The sequence below is a fragment of the Scyliorhinus torazame genome, chromosome 21, assembly GCF_047496885.1.
Source record: "Scyliorhinus torazame isolate Kashiwa2021f chromosome 21, sScyTor2.1, whole genome shotgun sequence".
Lineage (NCBI taxonomy): Eukaryota > Metazoa > Chordata > Chondrichthyes > Carcharhiniformes > Scyliorhinidae > Scyliorhinus > Scyliorhinus torazame.
This window is the reverse complement of record NC_092727.1, coordinates 129,360,901-129,380,091: the sequence shown is the minus strand read 5'-3', so window position 1 is coordinate 129,380,091 and position 19,191 is coordinate 129,360,901. Positions and strand designations below refer to the sequence as shown.

At 51.0% G+C, this 19,191-nt stretch overlaps 1 long non-coding RNA gene across 1 annotated transcript in view; it reads right to left on the bottom strand.

Moving 5' to 3' along the window:
• LOC140398044 (uncharacterized) overlaps positions 1-13,121 on the bottom strand; it is a 55,331-nt gene extending 42,210 nt beyond the window's left edge. Inside the window, exon 1 of the long non-coding RNA XR_011937404.1 lies at positions 12,930-13,121. This is a non-coding gene — a long non-coding RNA (uncharacterized lncRNA). The remainder of the gene's footprint in view (positions 1-12,929) is intronic.
• Between the last annotated feature and the right edge of the window lie 6,070 nt (positions 13,122-19,191).

Here is a 19,191-nt window from a genome sequence, read left to right as displayed (position 1 = left end):
TATTCCCTCAAATTGTGAATTCATCATTGGGTTGTCTGTGCTGCAGTACTTCGGCTGACCAGAGGAGGGCTCCAAAGTACTCTTTATTGGATCAAGTTCACTAAAAGTGATGGGACAGACACAAGAACATGAGAACTAGAAGCTGAAGTCAGCAACTTAAAATTTAATAATCTTTATTGTCACAAGTAGGTTTACATTAACACTGCAATGAAGTTACTGTGAAAAGCCCCTAGTCGCCACACTCCGGCGCCTGTTCGGGTACACAGAGGGAGAATTCAGAATGTCCAATTCACCCAACAGCACGTCTTTCGGACCTTGTGGGAGGAAACCGGAGCACCCGGAGGAAACCCACGCAGACACGGGGAGAACGTGCAGACTCGGCACAGACAGTGACCCAAGCCGGGAATCGAACCCGGGACCCTGGTGCTGTGAAGCAACAGTGCTAACCACTGTGCTACCGTTCAGCCCCTCTAGCCCACTCCGCCATTGAATACAATGATGGCTGATCTCCTCTCGGCCTCATCGCCACTTTCCTGCCCGCTCCCTATAACCCTTCAACCCGCTACCACTTAGAAACCTATCCATCTGCTCTTTAAATGTGTTTAATGTTCCGTCATCCACCTGACTCTGTGGTAGAGAATTTTGAGTGAAGCAATTTCTCCTAATTTCTGTTTTAAATCTGCCGCCCCTTAGCCTGAACTGATCAGCTCTGGTTCCTGAATGTCCAACGGGAGGAAACATCCGCTCTACATCTACCCTGTCAATCCCCTTTATCATCTTGTAACCTCAATTAGATCTCTTATTCTTCTAAGTTCCGGAGAGTATCGGTCTAAACTGCTCAATCTCTCTTCATACGACAAACCCCTCACCTCTGGAATCAATCTAGTGAACCTTCTCTGAACTGCCTCTCATGCATTTACGTCCTTTCTCAAGGGGATCGAGCTGTGTGCAGTGATGTGTGGTCTCCCCAGTGCCCTATACAGTAACAACACCTTTTATACCCAATTCCATTAGCAATGAATGTCAAAATTCCATTTCCCTTCCTTCTTACCTGCTGCATCTGCATACTAACTTTCTGCGATGCATGCACAAGGATACCCAGATCCCTCTGAAACACTCTGAAGTTTCTCTCCGTATAAATAATAACTTGCCTTTTTATTCCTCCGAACAAAATGGATGACCTCACATTTATCCATGTTAAACTCCATCTGCCACATTTTGGCCCACTCTCCTAACCTATCCATGTCCATTTGTAAATTTCTTATTTCCTCATTGCAACTTACTATCCCACCTATTTTAGTGTCATCTGTAAATTTGGCTACAGAACCTTCTATCCCTGTATCCAAGTCACTAATATAGATTGTAAACAGTTGGGGCCCGAGGATCGAACCCTGTGGCCCCCATTAATTACATCTTACCAACTAGAAAAAGACTCACTTCTCTTGACTCTATCCTTTCTGCTGTTTAGTCAGTCCTCTGTCCAAGCAAGGATGTTACTGGGAGAAAACGCTGCTCTCTGCTGTGACTCACTCACTATCCATTCATTAAAGAAGAAGCACCGAGGGGGCTTCAGATCACCTTCCTCGCAGTGACTTCTCTCGGGTCAGCTGCGATCAAAGTTAAAGGGTCTTTCCGACCCATTTGCAACGGGGTAGAACCTGCACCCATTGAGCCTGAATTCTGTTCACCCAAAACGCTGTAACCCTTACCTCAACTTACAACAAGTCCCATCACATACAGCTGACCGATTCACGCATCCCTATTTTCAAAATCCTCCATAGTATCTCCCCCTCTTCCTCTGTAATCTCCTCCAGCCCGAGAACATTCCAAGGCTTCTGTGCTCTTCCATTTCTGACCACTGCAGATCCCTGATTTTAATTCATCTGCTATTCAACTGCCAAGGTTCTGGAATTCCCTTCGAAATGCTTTCCAACCTCTCGCGGACTCTCCCTCCCTCCCGCTCTCCCTCTATCCCTCTCCCTATTTAAGACACTTCCTAAACTTCACCTCTTTGGCCAAGTCACTGCTTTATTATATGTTTATGTGCCTTGGTGTCAAATTTTATCTGATAACACTTCTGTAAAGCAGCCTAACTTGTCTCACGAAGTGAAATGGTGAAGTAATTAATAAAGATACAGATAGATTTTGATACACTAAAGACGTAAGGGAGAATGGGAGAGAGCGGACGTGCTGCACTGTCAGAGGGCCAGTACTGAGGGAGTCCTGCACTGTCAGAGGGTCAGTACTGAGGGAGTGCCACAATGCCAGAGGGTCAGTACTGAGGGAGTGCCGCACTGCCAGAGGGTCAGTACTGAGGGAGTGCCGCATTGCCAGAGGGTCAGTACTGAGGGAGTGCCGCACTGTCAGAGGGTCAGTACTGAGGGAGTGCTGCACTGTCAGAGGGTCAGCACTGAGGGAGTGCTGCACTGTCAGAGGGTCAGTACTGAGGGAGTGCTGCACTGTCAGAGGGTTAGTACTGAGGGAGTGCTGCACTGTCAAAGGGTCAGTACTGAGGGAGTGCTGCACTGTCAGAGGGTCAGTACTGAGGGAGTGCTGCGCTGTCAGAGGGTCAGTACTGAGGGAGTGCTGCACTGTCAGAGGGTCAGTACTGAGGGAGTGCCGCACTGTCAGAGGGTCAGTACTGAGGGAGTGCCTCACTGTCAGAGGGTCAATACTGAGGGAGTGCCGCACTGTCAGAGGGTCAGTACTGAGGGAGTGCTGCACTGTCAGAGGGTCAGTACTGAGGGAGTGCCGCACTGTCAGAGGGTCAGTACTGAGGGAGTGCTGCACTGTCAGAGGGTCAGTACTGAGGGAGTGCCGCACTGTCAGAGGGTCAGTACTGAGGGAGTGCTGCACTGTCAGAGGGTCAGTACTGAGGGAGTGCTGCACTGTCAGAGGGTCAGTACTGAGGGAGTGCCGCACTGTCAGAGGGACAGTACTGAGGGAGTGCCGCACTGTCAGAGGGTCAGTACTGAGGGAGTGCCGCACTGTCAGAGGGTCAGTACTGAGGGAGTGCTGCACTGTCAGAGGGTCAGTACTGAGGGAGTGCTGCACTGTCAGAGGGTCAGTACTGAGAGAGTGCTGCACTGTCAGAGGCTCAGTACTGAGGGAGTGCCGCACTGTCAGAGGGTCAGTACTGAGGGAGTGCTGCACTGTCAGAGGGTCAGTACTGAGGGAGTGCAGCACTGTCAGAGGGTCAGTACTGAGGGAGAGCTGCACTGTCAGAGGGTCAGTACTGAGGGAGTGCCACACAGTCAGAGGGTCAGTACTGAGGGAGTGCTGCACTGTCAGAGGGTCAGTACTGAGGGAATGCTGCACTGTCAGAGGGTCAGTACTGAGGGAGTGCTGCACTGTCAGAGGGTCAGTACTGAGGGAGAGCTGCACTGTCAGAGGGTCAGTACTGAGGGAGTGCTGCACTGTCAGAGGGTCAGTACTGAGGGAGAGCTGCACTGTCAGAGGGTCATTACTGAGGGAGTGCCGCACTGTCAGAGGGTCAGTACTGAGGGAGCAGCACTGTCAGAGGGTCAGTACTGAGGGAGGACCGCACTGTCAGAGGGTCAGTACTGAGGGAGTGCTGCACTGTCAGAGGGTCAGTACTGAGGGAGCACCGCACTGTCAGAGGGTCAGTACTGAGGGAGTGCCGCACTGTCAGAGGGTTAGTACTGAGGGAGCACCGCACTGTCAGAGGGTCAGTACTGAGGGAGTGCTGCACTGTCAGAGGTTCAGTACTGAGGGAGTGCTGCACTGTCAGAGGGTCAGTACTGAGGGAGCACCGCACTGTCAGAGGGTCAGTACTGAGGGAGTGCTGCACTGTCAGAGGGTCAGTACTGAGGGAGTGCTGCACTGTAAGAGGGTCAGTACTGAGGGAGTGCCGCACTGTCAGAGGGTCAGTACTGAGGGAGAGCTGCACTGTCAGAGGGTCAGTACTGAGGGAGTGCTGCACTGTCAGAGGGTCAGTACTGAGGGAGTGCCGCACTGTCAGAGGGTCAGTACTGACGGAGTGCTGCACTGTCAGAGGGTCAGTACTGAGGGAGTGCCGCACTGTCAGAGGGTCAGTACTGAGGGAGTGCTGCACTGTCAGAGGGTCAGTACTGAGGGAGTGCCGCACTGTCAGAGGGTCAGTACTGAGGGAGTGCCGCACTGTCAGAGGGTCAGTACTGAGGGAGTGCCGCACTGTCAGAGGGTCAGTACTGAGGGAGTGCCGCACTGTCAGAGGGTCAGTACTGAGGGAGTGCCGCACTGTCAGAGGGTCAGTACTGAGGGAGTGCTGCACTGTCAGAGGGTCAGTACTGAGAGAGTGCTGCACTGTCAGAGGCTCAGTACTGAGGGAGTGCCGCACTGTCAGAGGGTCAGTACTGAGGGAGTGCTGCACTGTCAGAGGGTCAGTACTGAGGGAGTGCAGCACTGTCAGAGGGTCAGTACTGAGGGAGAGCTGCACTGTCAGAGGGTCAGTACTGAGGGAGTGCCACACAGTCAGAGGGTCAGTACTGAGGGAGTGCTGCACTGTCAGAGGGTCAGTACTGAGGGAATGCTGCACTGTCAGAGGGTCAGTACTGAGGGAGTGCTGCACTGTCAGAGGGTCAGTACTGAGGGAGTGCTGCACTGTCAGAGGGTCAGTACTGAGGGAGAGCTGCACTGTCAGAGGGTCAGTACTGAGGGAGTGCTGCACTGTCAGAGGGTCAGTACTGAGGGAGAGCTGCACTGTCAGAGGGTCATTACTGAGGGAGTGCCGCACTGTCAGAGGGTCAGTACTGAGGGAGCAGCACTGTCAGAGGGTCAGTACTGAGGGAGCACCGCACTGTCAGAGGGTCAGTACTGAGGGAGTGCTGCACTGTCAGAGGGTCAGTACTGAGGGAGCACCGCACTGTCAGAGGGTCAGTACTGAGGGAGTGCCGCACTGTCAGAGGGTCAGTACTGAGGGAGCACCGCACTGTCAGAGGGTCAGTACTGAGGGAGTGCTGCACTGTCAGAGGTTCAGTACTGAGGGAGTGCTGCACTGTCAGAGGGTCAGTACTGAGGGAGCACCGCACTGTCAGAGGGTCAGTACTGAGGGAGTGCTGCACTGTCAGAGGGTCAGTACTGAGGGAGTGCTGCACTGTAAGAGGGTCAGTACTGAGGGAGTGCCGCACTGTCAGAGGGTCAGTACTGAGGGAGAGCTGCACTGTCAGAGGGTCAGTACTGAGGGAGTGCTGCACTGTCAGAGGGTCAGTACTGAGGGAGTGCTGCACTGTCAGAGGTTCAGTACTGAGGGAGTGCTGCACTGTCAGAGGGTCAGTACTGAGGGAGCACCGCACTGTCAGAGGGTCAGTACTGAGGGAGTGCTGCACTGTCAGAGGGTCAGTACTGAGGGAGTGCCGCACTGTCAGAGGGTCAGTACTGAGGGAGTGCTGCACTGTAAGAGGGTCAGTACTGAGGGAGTGCCGCACTGTCAGAGGGTCAGTACTGAGGGAGAGCTGCACTGTCAGAGGGTCAGTACTGAGGGAGTGCTGCACTGTCAGAGGGTCAGTACTGAGGGAGTGCTGCACTGTCAGAGGGTCAGTACTGAGGGAATGCTGCACTGTCAGAGGGTCAGTACTGAGGGAGTGCTGCACTGTCAGAGGGTCAGTACTGAGGGAGTGCTGCACTGTCAGAGGGTCAGTACTGAGGGAGCGCCGCACTGTCAGAGGGTCAGTACTGAGGGAGTGCTGCACTGTCAGAGGGTCAGTACTGAGGGAGTGCTGCACTGTCAGAGGGTCAGTACTGAGGGAGTGCCGCACTGTCAGAGGGTCAGTACTGAGGGAGTGCCGCACTGTCAGAGGGTCAGTACTGAGGGAATACTACTTTAGAGATTCTGCTACAACCAAAGCCAGAAGCTATAAATGATGTGGGCTGCACGGGAATGATGAAAATGTTTATATTTCTTTGAACAATTCTCTATAAATTGTAGAAATATTTATAAAGGTTAGTTGATATGGGGGCAGGGTGTCATGAGATTACTTTTCTTGGAATAGCTAGAACCAGAGTTGTTGGTGACCCTGGAAATGTTTCCGGATGTGTTCTGTCGCCGAGAAGAAGCAAACAAAATCTTTGCCCTGCCAGGCAATCGGCCTTCGCTGATCGCCTGCTGATATTCTAACAAAGGATAGCTTTCCTCCACCTGTTATTTGATCCTATTCCTTTAGCTCCCCCTAACCACTGACATGGGGGAAGGATTGGACGACCTGTCCCTTTAATACTTTATTCCAGGCTGTTGGGGAGATTCGCTCCAGTAGCTTAGTGCCAATGTCAGCAATTAAGACCATTTTTCCATGTAATAGATCCATTTGGTTAATGATTACATTTATTTAATTAACTGAATGGCCACATTACCCAGTTGTAAAATTATTCTTGACACAGCAACACCCACATTTAAATGGTAGACACCTCACAGGGGGAGTGCTCCCTGTGTCTCTGTCCTGGTTAATAAAGCAAATACCTCACTACCACCTCTCTCCACTCCTCCACAGTTGTTCAATTTTCTGACTGCCTATCCGACATCCAGTATTGGATGAGCAGAAATTTCCTCCAATTAAATATCAGGAAGATTGAAGCCATTGTTAAAAGCAATTCTTTCTGCTGCTGCTGTACATCAGGTGGAGGCAGGAACCCCCAGGCGGGACAGCAGTGGGAGGGCTGCGGGATCCCAGGACCCAGCTGGGTCCCAGCCTGATGCTGAGCCTCTGGAAGAGTTATTTCCGGAGCTGATGGAGACGTTAGGGAGCGGCCGGGACACTCAGAGGGAGATGTCAGCGTCTCTCCAGCTGATCCATAGCCACCTGGAGGAGACCCAGAGGCTACGGGCGCTGGAAATGTCAGCAGCAATGCGTGTCACCGAGGCCAACACTGCCAGGGTGGCGACCGCAGTGGAGAGCCTGCGGCACAACGTTGGCACCAGGAGTGAAGGTGTCCAAGGAGTCACGGAGTCGGTGACGGCCATGGCTGAGGGTCTCGGCACAATGTCCGACTCGCTGACCTTGATGAAATTCTGCGGGACATGTCCCACTCTCAGATGGGCAAGGCCGAGGAGCAGCAGAGCATGTCCCAGTCACTGAGGAGCATCGCTGAGGGCGTCGACATCATGGTGCGGACCAGGGGGAGCCACCAGGGCTGGCAGAGCCAGACGATGCAGGGATACCCGGGGCTCAAACCTGCTGCCCCTGCGTCCCAAGGTGAACCCCAAGGCCCTATGGGCACTGAGCGGGAGGAGGGGGCGCTGAGTGCCAATCTGGACCTGTCCCATGGGGCGGCAACAGTGGCCACCAGCTCCCCGAGTTCCACCCATCTGATGAGTCCGCGTCTCGTAGCCAGCACATGGGACAGGGCGGCACGGCTGTGCCACCGACAAGCGAGCCGGGGCTCTCCGACCTCGGGGCCCCCAGAGGATGCCCGCCAGGAGCATCGAAGGCCACGGGACGAGGTCAGCAGCTGGCTGTCTCCACCACAGATGTGCATCCTGGAGACACACGGGGACGTAGTGGAAGAGTGAGGAGGGCAAAGCCCATCGAGGATCACTGTGGGCACCGAGGGAGGGGGTAAATTGTAAAACGCAATAAACATCCTTGACCAGAAGCAGTATGATGCCTCTGTCACGTTCCTCCGCAATGCTGCCCAACCTCAAACACTTGGACCATCTCTCCCGGCATCTCCCCCTCCCCGAAGCACTCACCCACCCTCCGGCCATGGACATGTCCCCGGAGCTGTGTTCCATCCCCTGAGTGTCCGGATGTTGGCTGCTGCATGTGTGGTGCTGCCTCCCGCAGGGTTGGCATGGTGGTGCCGCGCACAGTTGCCCCCCAGTTGTGCTTGACCCATAGCTCTGGAGGTTACGGCAGTGCAAGTGAATGTCTAAATGTCTAAATACTTCCTAAATGTTCCGAGAGTTTCTGACTCAAACACTCTTTCAGGCAGCGAGTTCCAGATTCCCACCACCCTCCTGGGTGAAAAGGTGTTTCCTCAACTCCCCTCTTAGCCTTCTGCCCCTCACCTTAAAGCTCTGCCCCTCGATCGTTGACCCTTGATCATTGACCCTTCCACTGAAGGAAAAAGTTCCTTTTTATCCACCCTATCTATGCCCCTCATAATCTCACATACCTTCATCAACCTTCCTCTCAACCTTCACTGCTCCAAGGAAAACAGTCCCCGTCTATCAAACTCTCCTCATAGCCGCAGCCCAGGCAGCATCCTGGCAAATCTCCTCTGCACCCTCTCCAGTTGAATCTCTATAATGAGGTGACCAGAACTACACTCAGTATTCCAATTGTGGCCTGACCAGCTTTTTGTACAGTTCCAGCAGGACCTCCCTGCTCCTGTATTTTATTTCTCGGCTAATTAAGGCAAATAACCCATGAGCCTTAACAACCTTTTCTACCTGTCCTGCAACCTTCATGGGTCTGTGGATAAGCACTCCAAGGTCCCTCTGATCTTCAGTACTTTCCTGGGTCCCACCTTGAACAGTCTAATCCTTTACCTTGTTCGCCCTCCCCATGTGCATCACCTCACACTTTTACAGGTTGGATTCTAGTTTCCACTGGTCTGCCCACCAGACCAGTCCGTCGATGTCCTCCTGTGGTCCACGACTATCCTCTTCACTATTTACCACCTACCAATTTCCGTGGCATCTGCGAACTCTTGATTGTACCCCCTACATTTAAGTCCAAATCATTAATGTACATCACAAAGAGCAAGGACCGAGCCCTGCGGAGTTCCACTGGAAACAGACTTACAGTCACAGAAACATCCCCCTACTCTGCTCAGCCAATTCTGGGTCCAATGTGCCTCTTGGATCTCACGGCCCTTCTCACTCTCTTGACCCGTCTTCCAGGAGGGACCTTATGAAAAGACTTGCTAAAGTCCATATAGATCATATCAAATGCATTAATCTCATCAGCACTCCTGGCTAACTCCTCAAATATTCGATTAAATTTGTCAAACCCTTTCCTTAACAAATCCATGCTGACCATAGACAGCATCCTATCGGGCTGCATCACAGCCTGGTATGGCAACTGCTCGGCCCAGGACCGCAAGAAACTTCAGAGAGTCGTGAACACCGCCCAGTCCATCACACGAACCTGCCTCTCATCCATTGACTCCATCTACACTTCCCGCTGCCTGGGGAAAGCGGGCAGCATAATCAAAGATCCCTCCCACCCGGCTTACTCACTCTTCCAACTTCTTCCATCGGGCAGGAGATACAGAAGTCTGAGAACACGCACGAACAGACTCAAAAACAGCTTCTTCCCCACTGTCACCAGACTCCTAAATGACCCTCTTATGGACTGACCTCATTAACACTATACCCTGTATGCTTCATCCGATGCCGGTGCTTATGTAGTTACATTGTATATGTTGTGTTGCCCTATTATGTATTTTCTTTTATTCCCTTTTCTTCTCATGTACTTAATGATCTGTTGAGCTGCTCGCAGAAAAATACTTTTCACTGTACCTCGGTACACATGACAATAAACAAATCCAATCCAATCCAATGATCACCCATGATAAATCTGTGTCTAAGTGCAGACGTATTCTGTCCCCCAGAATTCTTTCTAATACCTTTTAGTAACATTAATGATGTTTTGGCAAAGAATAGCCTGTAGGTGGGGCTGTCCGCCTGAAACAACGGAGATCAGTGTGAGTGACACAGGCCATTCTGAGACCCCCCGCCCTACACTCTGAATGGTCGGGAAAATATTGGATTTTTTTTCCTCTGGATGTCCACCTTCATTTTATTTCTCAATATTATTTCTATCGTCACTTTTCTTTTTACAAAAATATACTTTATTCATAAAATAACAGAAAGAGACATTACCAAACATTCACATTATCATAACAGTAAAGTGCACTGATATTCACATGTTCTCTAAAGATCAAGATGCACTCTGAGCCTTGGAGGTGCTTTGATCCAGTTACGAGAACATTACAAACATTTCAATAATTTTGTTAGAGGGAACAATTCTGTTCAGACTACCTACATCAGTCATGTTGCGCTCAGCAGTGCTTCAGCATAGTTACATACACTTAGCATTAAGCACACAGACTGAAAGGTTTTACTCGGTTACCAACCCCTTGGTGTACATTTGCTGAAAGGCCTTACATGGTGGCCTTTCCCCATTCAGCCTTGCCGGCTGCCCCAAGCCTGAGTGTGTTTCTCAGCGTACAGTTGTGGACCGTGGAATGTGTCCGCACATTTCTACTGAACCTATCGCCCCTCACCTTGAACTTGTGCCCCCTTGTAATTGTCATTTCTGTCCTGGGAAAAAGCCTCCAACTGTTCACCCTATCTATACCCCTCATAATTTTATAAACTTCTATCAGGTCGCCCCTCAGCCTCCGTCTCTCTGGGAAGAACAATCCCAGTTTATTCAATCTCTCCTCATAGCTAATACCTTCCTTACTAGCAACATCCTGGTAAACCTTTTCTGTACTCTCTCCAAAGCCTCCACATCCTTCTGGTAGTGCGGTGACCAGAATTGGACACAGTATTCCAAATGTGGCCTAACCAATGTTCTATATAACTGTAACATAATTTGCAAACTTTTATACTCGGTGCCCAGTCCAATGAAGGCAAGCATGCCGTATGCTTTCTTTACCACCATTTCCACCTGTGCTGCCACTTTTAAGGATCTGTGGACCTGCACGCCCAGATCTCTCTGTGTCTCTATGCTCCTGATGGTTCTGCCGTTTATTTTATAGCTCCTATCTCAATTGGATCTACCAAAATGCATCACCTCACATTTGTCTGGGTTAAATTCCATCTGCCATTTCTCCGCCCAATTTTACAGCCTATCTATATCCTGCTCTTTGCTGTGACAATCTTTTTTTAAAATTGAGAGTACCCAATTCATTTTTTCCAATTGAGGGGCAATTTAGCGTGGTCAATCCACCTAGCCTGCACATCTTTGTGTTGTGGGGGCGAAACCCACGCAGACACGGGGAGAATGTGCAAACTCCACACGGACATGACCCAGAGCCGGGATCGAACCTGGGACCTCGGCGCCGTGAGGCTGCAGGGCTAACCCACTGTGCCACCGTGTTGCCCTGTTTCTGTGACAATCTTCATCACTATCCGCAACTCCTGCAATCTTACTATCACTATCCGCAAACTTGCTAATCAGACCCGCTACGTTTTCTTCCAAGTCATTTATATATATTACAACAGCAGAGGTCGCAGTACTGATCCCTGCGGAACACCACTAGTTACAAACCTCCATTCGGAAAAACTCCCTTCCACTACTACCCTCTGTCTTCTATGGCCAAACCAGTTCTGAATCCATCCAGCTAGTTCATCCCTGATCCTGTGTGATTTAATCTTTTGCACCAACCTGCCATGATGGACCTTGTCAAATGCATGTTCTCCCTACATCTGTGTGGGTTTCCTCCAGGTGCTCCGGTTTCTTCCCACAAATATGTGCCGGTTAGGTGAATTCCCCATGATAAATTGCCCCTTAGTGTCCAAAGATGTGCAGGTTAGGTGAGGTTACAGGGAAAGGGCGGGGGAGTGGGCCTAGGTAGGGTGCTCTTTCAGAGAATCGGTGCAGACTCGATGGACCAAATGGCCTTGCACTGTAGGGATTCTATGGTTCCTTCAGGGCCTCAAGGACATTACATGCAGACCACTGCCTGATAGACTTGTGGTCAAAGATGTTTTTCCAAACAGACTTTTTCATGAGGGACAACTAGGTGGTCCAACTAGTGGAACATTCCGCAGCGATGTGGTGGGACCTTCGCAACACCGGGGACAGGTAGGACCTCAGTGTGTAGTGACACTGTGTCGGAGGATCTGGGCACAATTGATGCCAACAAGGGTGGCCACCAGAAGGAGGGCGGCGTTGGAGGGCATTAGCTATGAGGAGCGGTTGAATAAACTCGGTTTGTTCTCACTGGAACGAAGGAGGTTGAGGGGAGACCTGATAGAGGTATACAAAATTATGAGGGGCATAGACAGAGTGGATAGTCAGAGGCTTTTCCCCAGGGTAGAGGGGTCAATTACTAGGGGGCATAGGTTTAAGGTGAGAGGGGCAAGGTTTAGAGTAGATGTACGAGGCAAGTTTTTTACGCAGAGGGTAGTGGGTGCCTGGAACTCGCTGCCGGAGGAGGTGGTGGAAGCAGGGACGATAGTGACATTTAAGGGGCATCTTGACAAATACATGAATAGGATGGGAATAGAGGGATACGGACCCAGGAAGTGTAGAAGATTGTAGTTTAGTCGGGCAGTATGGTCGGCACGGGCTTGGAGGGCCGAAGGGCCTGTTCCTGTGCTGTACATTTCTTTGTTCTTTGTTATTATCACTGCCACTGAGCCGGGAGGGGCTCCGAGGACCTGGAACACTGAAATCAGCAAAGAGCAGCTGGGTCCACATTTCAGAATGATCAGCACCAGAGGCTGCAGGCGGCTCAGCCACAAACTGCAGAACAAGCTGCAAATCCGCTTTGCTCTGGACACAGAAAGTTGTGTGGAGGGTGAAGGAACGGCGCCTTTAATAAACTGATACTTCACCCAATGTATCCAACCGCCGCCTCATGAATAATCAGGTGTTTTTGCATGCCACGCCCCCTCCCCACCATGACGGCCAATCACATCCCGCCTGCCGCTAAGCCCCGCCTTTTATCTGCATGATTCCTGGTGCTCCGCTCTGATTGGGGCTCGCCTTTCCGGTATTTGCATAATGTGGGCGGTGCCGTTTGCTAAGCAGGTGGCGTCACAATAGCCTGGTGATCGTTGATTGGTGGCTCGAGGTGCCCGCCCTTGATACAGACTGGCCAATGGGAAAGAGGGATGCAAATTCCCTCCCGGGCACGGAGCAAAGTTAAAGGCACTGCAGTCATTTACTATCTGCCGATTAAAGATAAACCCGGAGTGAGAGCGCTTGGCACAGCCTAAACCTCAGAAATAGGAGCAGCAAGTGGTCACTTACCCTTTGACCCAGTTCCATCATTCAATAACCACAAACCGTGGGCTAGATTCTCCCAAAATGGGGCTATGTCCCCACGCCAACGTATAAATGCTGGCGTTTCACTCCGAAGATTCCTGAAGAAAGTTTGAGATAATTCAATGCCCTGCAGGGGGCTAGCAGGGAGCCGGAGTAATTTCACAGGACTCTGTGCTCTACGGACTGTTTCCAGGGACACACACCGAGACAAACATCAACTGCTGCTGGAAGGTCATCAACTCGGTGAAAGACGCTCTTTGGTCTGCCCGGAACTTGCTGATCTTCCAGTGCAAAGAATTGTCCTCGACCGAGTGTTGCAGACTGGCACATTCCAAGGTCCAGGACTACGTGCTGAGGGACGCACTCAAGCTTGGAGCAGCTGCTGCCAAGGTGCAATGGGGAAAGACCACTGTGTAAGGTCTTTCCAGCAACTGTACACCGAGGGGCGGGGAACAGTGTAAACCCCCCTCGGTCTGGACCACCAACACTCCAATGTATAAAACAAACATGACAATGTAAATATTTAAGAAGGAATTGTAACGTAAAGAGTGATATGTGTATAATAATATCAAAATTGAATGAAAGAAAGTCAAGGGAATGTGTAGCTCTGACGGAAATGTACAGTCAAGACAATTCGAAATGTTCTGTAATGCTTATGATAGATTTTATGAATAAAGTATATTTTTGGAAAAAACAATTAAAAAATTCACGCAGCTTTAGCTGCGGATACGGCCCCCGCACTTCCAGCAGCCACGCCGAGCGCCAAGGGGGACACAGACCGCAGAGGCAGCTGCAAAGATGTAGTTCCCCCAAAAATTGATTCTCCGCTCCCGCGCTAAATGCGATTTGTGAGTGGGGCTGCGGAGAATCCAGCCCCACACCTCCCCGCACTTCTCCAAACCCATAATTCCCACACTATTCCCATTATGGGGCCGGTTTAGCTCAGTTGGCTGGATAGCTGGTTCGTGATGCAGAGCAAGGACAATGGCGCAGGTTCCTTCCCGTATCGGCTGAGGTTATTCATGAAGGGCCCGCCTTCTCAACCTTCCCCTCGCCTGAGGTGTGGTGATCCTCGGGTTAAACCACCACTGGTCAGCTCTCCCCCTCAAATGGGAAAACAGCCGATGGTCATCTGGGACTGTGGCGACTTTACTTCCCAGTTTCCAAAAATATCAATCTCAGTCTTGAATTTACTCAATTAAACCTCCACAGTTCTCGGGTAGAGAATTCCAGCAGCTATTTCACCCAGGAACAGCTTAACCACATGGTGTAAATATACAAATAAAGATACCTGGGACGGACCAGAATCAATGGAAGTGTTTTGGGGAGAGGGGGGGCAGATATATATAATTACAGGTAAGCAGGAGTGAGTTACAGACTAGAATCTAATCAACAGATTCAGAGGATTATATCAGGGCAGCACGGTAGCATTGCGGATAGCACAATTGCTTCACAGCTCCAGGGTCCCAGATTCGATTCCCGGCTTGGGTCACTGTCTGTACGTTATCCCAGTGTGTGCATGGGTTTCCTCCGGGTGCTCCGGTTTCCTCCCACAGTCCAAAGATGTGCAGGTAAGGTGGATTGGCCATGATAAATTGCCCTTTGTGTCCAAAATTGCCCTTAGTGTTGGGTGGGGTTACTGGGTTATGGGGCTAGGGTGGAGGTGTGGGGGTAGGGTAGGGTGCTCTTTCAAAGAGCCGGTGCAGACTCGATGGGCCGAATGGCCTCCTTCTGCACTGTAAATTCTATGATATTAAAAACACAGCACTCAGGAGTAGGCCATTCGGCCCTTCAATCCTGTGGTCACTTTGCCATCTGACCCCCTCCCCTCATAACCACTGACTTTCTTGTTTATAAAATAATCCATCCTTGAATAACTGCAATGCCCAGCCTCCAGTTATCTATGTGAGAAAAGAATTCTCATCTTCGTCTTAAGAGGGAGGCATCATAACGTTAAACAGTGGAAAGAGAAAATAGGGTTAACATTGACAGCCACCGAGAGCCGTTGTCCTCCACATGGTGCCAAGTCCACAACGACATGGCCTTGTTGAGGCGGAGCCTCCTGCGGCACTGGCTCCCCGCACACAAGTCATCTGCTTGAAAGACCAGCGACCCTGGCCTGTCATGGGCCTTCCCCTCTGGGTCTCACCCTGGCCTGATGGGCAGCAGGGTCCTCAGGGTGTGGGACGGCGTCCAGCACATGGGCCGCTGCCTCGAGCCTCTGGCGACGTTGCTGCTGCCCATGTCTCCAGTACCCGGCCTATCAGCAGCACCACTAGGGCATGTTCTGCGGGGTCCAAAATACCGTCTATACCATTCAATATCTGTAAGGAATTGGGAGAGGGTGTTAGACTGTCAAACAGTGGTAGCTCCCACCCCAGGACCCTCCATTCCCCCATTGATCTCCGCACCTGAAAGCCCTGCCCACGCACACCTGGCTGCAGCGAGGGCCTTCCCCACTCACCGGACTCCAGACCCCTGACACCCTCCCGTTACGTTACCTGGACCGGGCGCTGGTCCCTTCCCTGTTGCACTCACCCACCATCCCCGGTGCTGGGGCCCATCCCCTGGGTGTTCGGATCATGCCTCTTGCAGTGTCCAGGCATCACGGTCTGATTGGGCTGCTGGGCAATGGCTCCCACATGCTTCATGGCCCACCCACCCCACGGGAATCCACTTGGATTGACAATTCAGTAATAACCTTCAGCTGCACAGCCAGAGGCCTCTCAGTGGGGGTTAAGGGTGTTCAGTGGGGCAGGGACAAGGGTTGCCCCCGGAATGGGTACACGGAGGAGCCACGGACAGTTGCCCCTCCCCCCCCCACAACTCTGACCCCCCTCCCATGGCAGACCACACCAGCTGACCCCCCCCCCCCCCCCCCCCCGCCAACGAGCAAAGAGGCGACTAGCCCAGTGCCCCCGGGCTCACTGACTGAGTGAAGATGGCTACTCACCTCCTCGGCTCCCCACAGAAGCTCTTCCGATAAGTTCACGTTTTTCAACGGGAGTACTAATCGGCGCCAGCGTGACCACTCGCTGGGAAGGCCGCTGAATGATGGGAGGCCATTGAATATGGGGTGGCTCCCGTTAATTGTACGGAAATAGGGCTTGAACGGTGGTTATTGGCTTCTCGCCACGCTGCAGCGAGATCCCGGGAGTGGGCCAATTTGGCGCCTGGCACGGTTCTCGTTTTGACCTCTCCCGCGAGCAAAACAATGCCGCTGAATCGCCCCAACATTGGGCACTGTATTCTGTCCTCAGGGGGATATAGTGACCCAAGTGCACAATCACCCAAATGTTAGCCGGCCTAAAGTGGGTTACCGTCCGAGCGCAGACAAGGCTGGCATTTTGAGGGATATTGACGGTTGAGGGGTCGCCTAATTGAGGTGTTTAAGATGTTAAAAGGATTCCATAGGTCACATTTCCTCTGATAGGGGAGTCCCGAAAGTTGTGGGAAGCAGTTTTTTAAAATGAGAGCCAGGCCCTTCAGGGAATGATGTCAGGAGGCTCTTCTTCACAGAGGGGGGGTGGCAATCTGGAACACACTCCCCCAAAAAACTATTGAGGCCGAACGTCAGGACAGGAGATGACAATTGATTGTTCTGGAAAAATGAGTGTAAATAATTTTGATACCAGTCAGTCCTGAACTAACTGAATGACCAAAGCAGCTGTTTGGCCTCCTCCTGTTCCTGTCACACAGAAGAGGAATGAGAAAATATATAGAAAGATGAGTCATTTGAAACAGAATTTTAAAAAGGTTTTGCTTTAATGAAAGGTGATTTTTGTAGTTGTATCAAACGGCTCCATATTAAAACATTACCCAGTGCAACTGCAGTGAAAAACATCGGGATAATTACTGACACATTCCCCTGTGTGAGAACTCGGCGCAAAGCCAACTGGAGGGGACACACTGCTCCTGTGAGTGGCAGCATCAGCTGGCAATGGCAGTCTGTCTGAATTGCCTGACACCCAGCAGGACATGCCCACAGTGAGAGGGTGGCAGAATTCTGACCCTGCTCCTCCAATGGGGAACTTTCCACTGAAGGAGAGCTCACATCGGGAACTGGAGCACGCTGTCGGAAATCACGGCTGGAGGATCAGGATGGGACGGCACAGACGGAAATGTTCTTTTCCCGCTCACTCTTTCCTTAATAATTCAGGTCTGAACATTGTGATGATCTGGAATGTGCTGCCTGAAAGGGTGGTGGAAGCATATCCAACAATAACTTTAAAAGGAGGACCAAATATGTCGGGGGGGGGGGGGGGGGGGGGGGGATGCGGGGGGAGGGGGCGTAGAGCTGTGGGGACAGAGCAGGCAATGGGACTTATCTACCAAGAAGTCAAATAACCTCCTCCGGTGCTGAATCATTCCAGATCAAAGTACATTTCTCCTAAATAGGGTGCAGGAATTTTACCAAATTGACCATTTATCTCACAAAAATATCTTGTAATGCAGAACAATGCCAGCAGCTTGGGTTCAATTCCCCTACCAGCCTCCCCGAACAGGCGCCGGAATGTGGCGACTAGGGGCTTTTCACAGTAACTTCATTGAAGCCGACTTGTGACAATAAGCAATTCTTATTATTATTATTATTACCCTCTGCTCATCACTCCAGCTCCCATCATGTCCCCACTCGTGTGAACAGCCCTGACCACCAGTCAACGCTTGTGTATGCTGGGCTGTCCCAACTCTAGAGATTGTGTCAATAACCTCCCGCATTCGGATCCCTCTGTCCCTCTTCATATTGTTCCACCCTCCCACACTGACTGGAGAATTGATACGCGATTGGACAATTCCTGACCATAATCAATCAGCTTCCCCCCCCCCCCCCCCACCCCCCAATCTCCTGATTCTTTTTTGTAATGGAAGTGGTTCAAACAATAGGAAATCAATTTTAACATTGTGGTGTTTGTCCCCTATATGCGGAGATCTGCCGAGAGGGTCACGAGGCATGGGTAACCAATCAGGGAGGTCACACTAGCAAGCTGGGATTTTTGTATCAGTTCGATTCTGGAAGCTGATTCACAGCACGAGGCCATAAACCTCTGCATTATAGTTATATGTAAATAAATGTTGCTGTTATTTACCTAACTGGTGAACGGGAAATATTACACTGGCGATGAGGATAAAAGGAAAATTAGCAGTCCCAAGATCGTGAGTATTAAATCACGTTGAAGTTAAGATTGAAATGAGAAACAGAGGAATGTTTGCAGATGTGTCCTTATTCAGGCGGAAAGCTCCTTTCGATGCCTCTGTGGAGGTTTGGGCTACTTTTTTCAGTTCGCCGAAATAGAGCAGGAAGGGAAGAAAACGGCAATCCTTCTGAGCATCCCAGGCCTACAATTTAATATGCAGCCTCACATCCCCAAGCATGCTCAACTCCAAGTCATTCACTGAGAAAACACACTCCTACCCGAAGCCATCAGTGATATTGTAGCGATTTAAGTTTAACTCAATCTGGAGAGTCACTGAGGAAACGATGGCAACTTATATAGAAAGTTAAGACAGATTGCTTGGTGCCACTCTCAACGTTATGCTGCAGGACCGTTTAGTTTGCGGGGTAAATAACGAGGCCATTCAAAGGAAGCTATTAGCAGAGGCAGATATAAACTTTAGGGCTGCGCTGGTGACAGTATTGACGATTGGTGATGGAGAGCACTGAGAAGAGCACACAGGAAGTTCAGAGCACTCAAAATTGTGCGATGTACCAGTTAGGGCAGGAAATAGCCAGCAGTGGCTCCATAAATAAAGATGCCATTTTAAAATGGGAAGAAAATGCAGCCACGAATAGAGTGAAAGATTTGGTCATTAACAGTACTATCAAGCAGCACTTACTTAGTAATTACCTGCTCCTGAATCTCAGTTTGGGTTCCGCCAGGGTCACTCAGCTCCTGACCTCATTCCAGCCTTGGTTCAACATAGACAAAAGAGGTGAATTCCAGAGGTGAGGTGAGAGTGACTGCCCTCGACATCAAGGCAGCATTTGACCGAGTGTGGCATCAAGGAGCCCGAGCTAAACTGGATTCAGTGGGAATCAGGGGGAAAACTCTCCGCTGGTTGGAGTCATACCCGGAACAAAGGAAGATGGTTGTGGTGGTTGAAGGTTAATCATCTCAGCTCCAGGACATCACTGCAGGAGTTCCTCAGGGTCGTGTCCTCGGCCCAGCCATCTTCAGCTGCTTCATCAATGACCTCCCTTCCATCATAAGGTCAGAAGTGGGGATGTTTGCGGATGACTGCACAATGT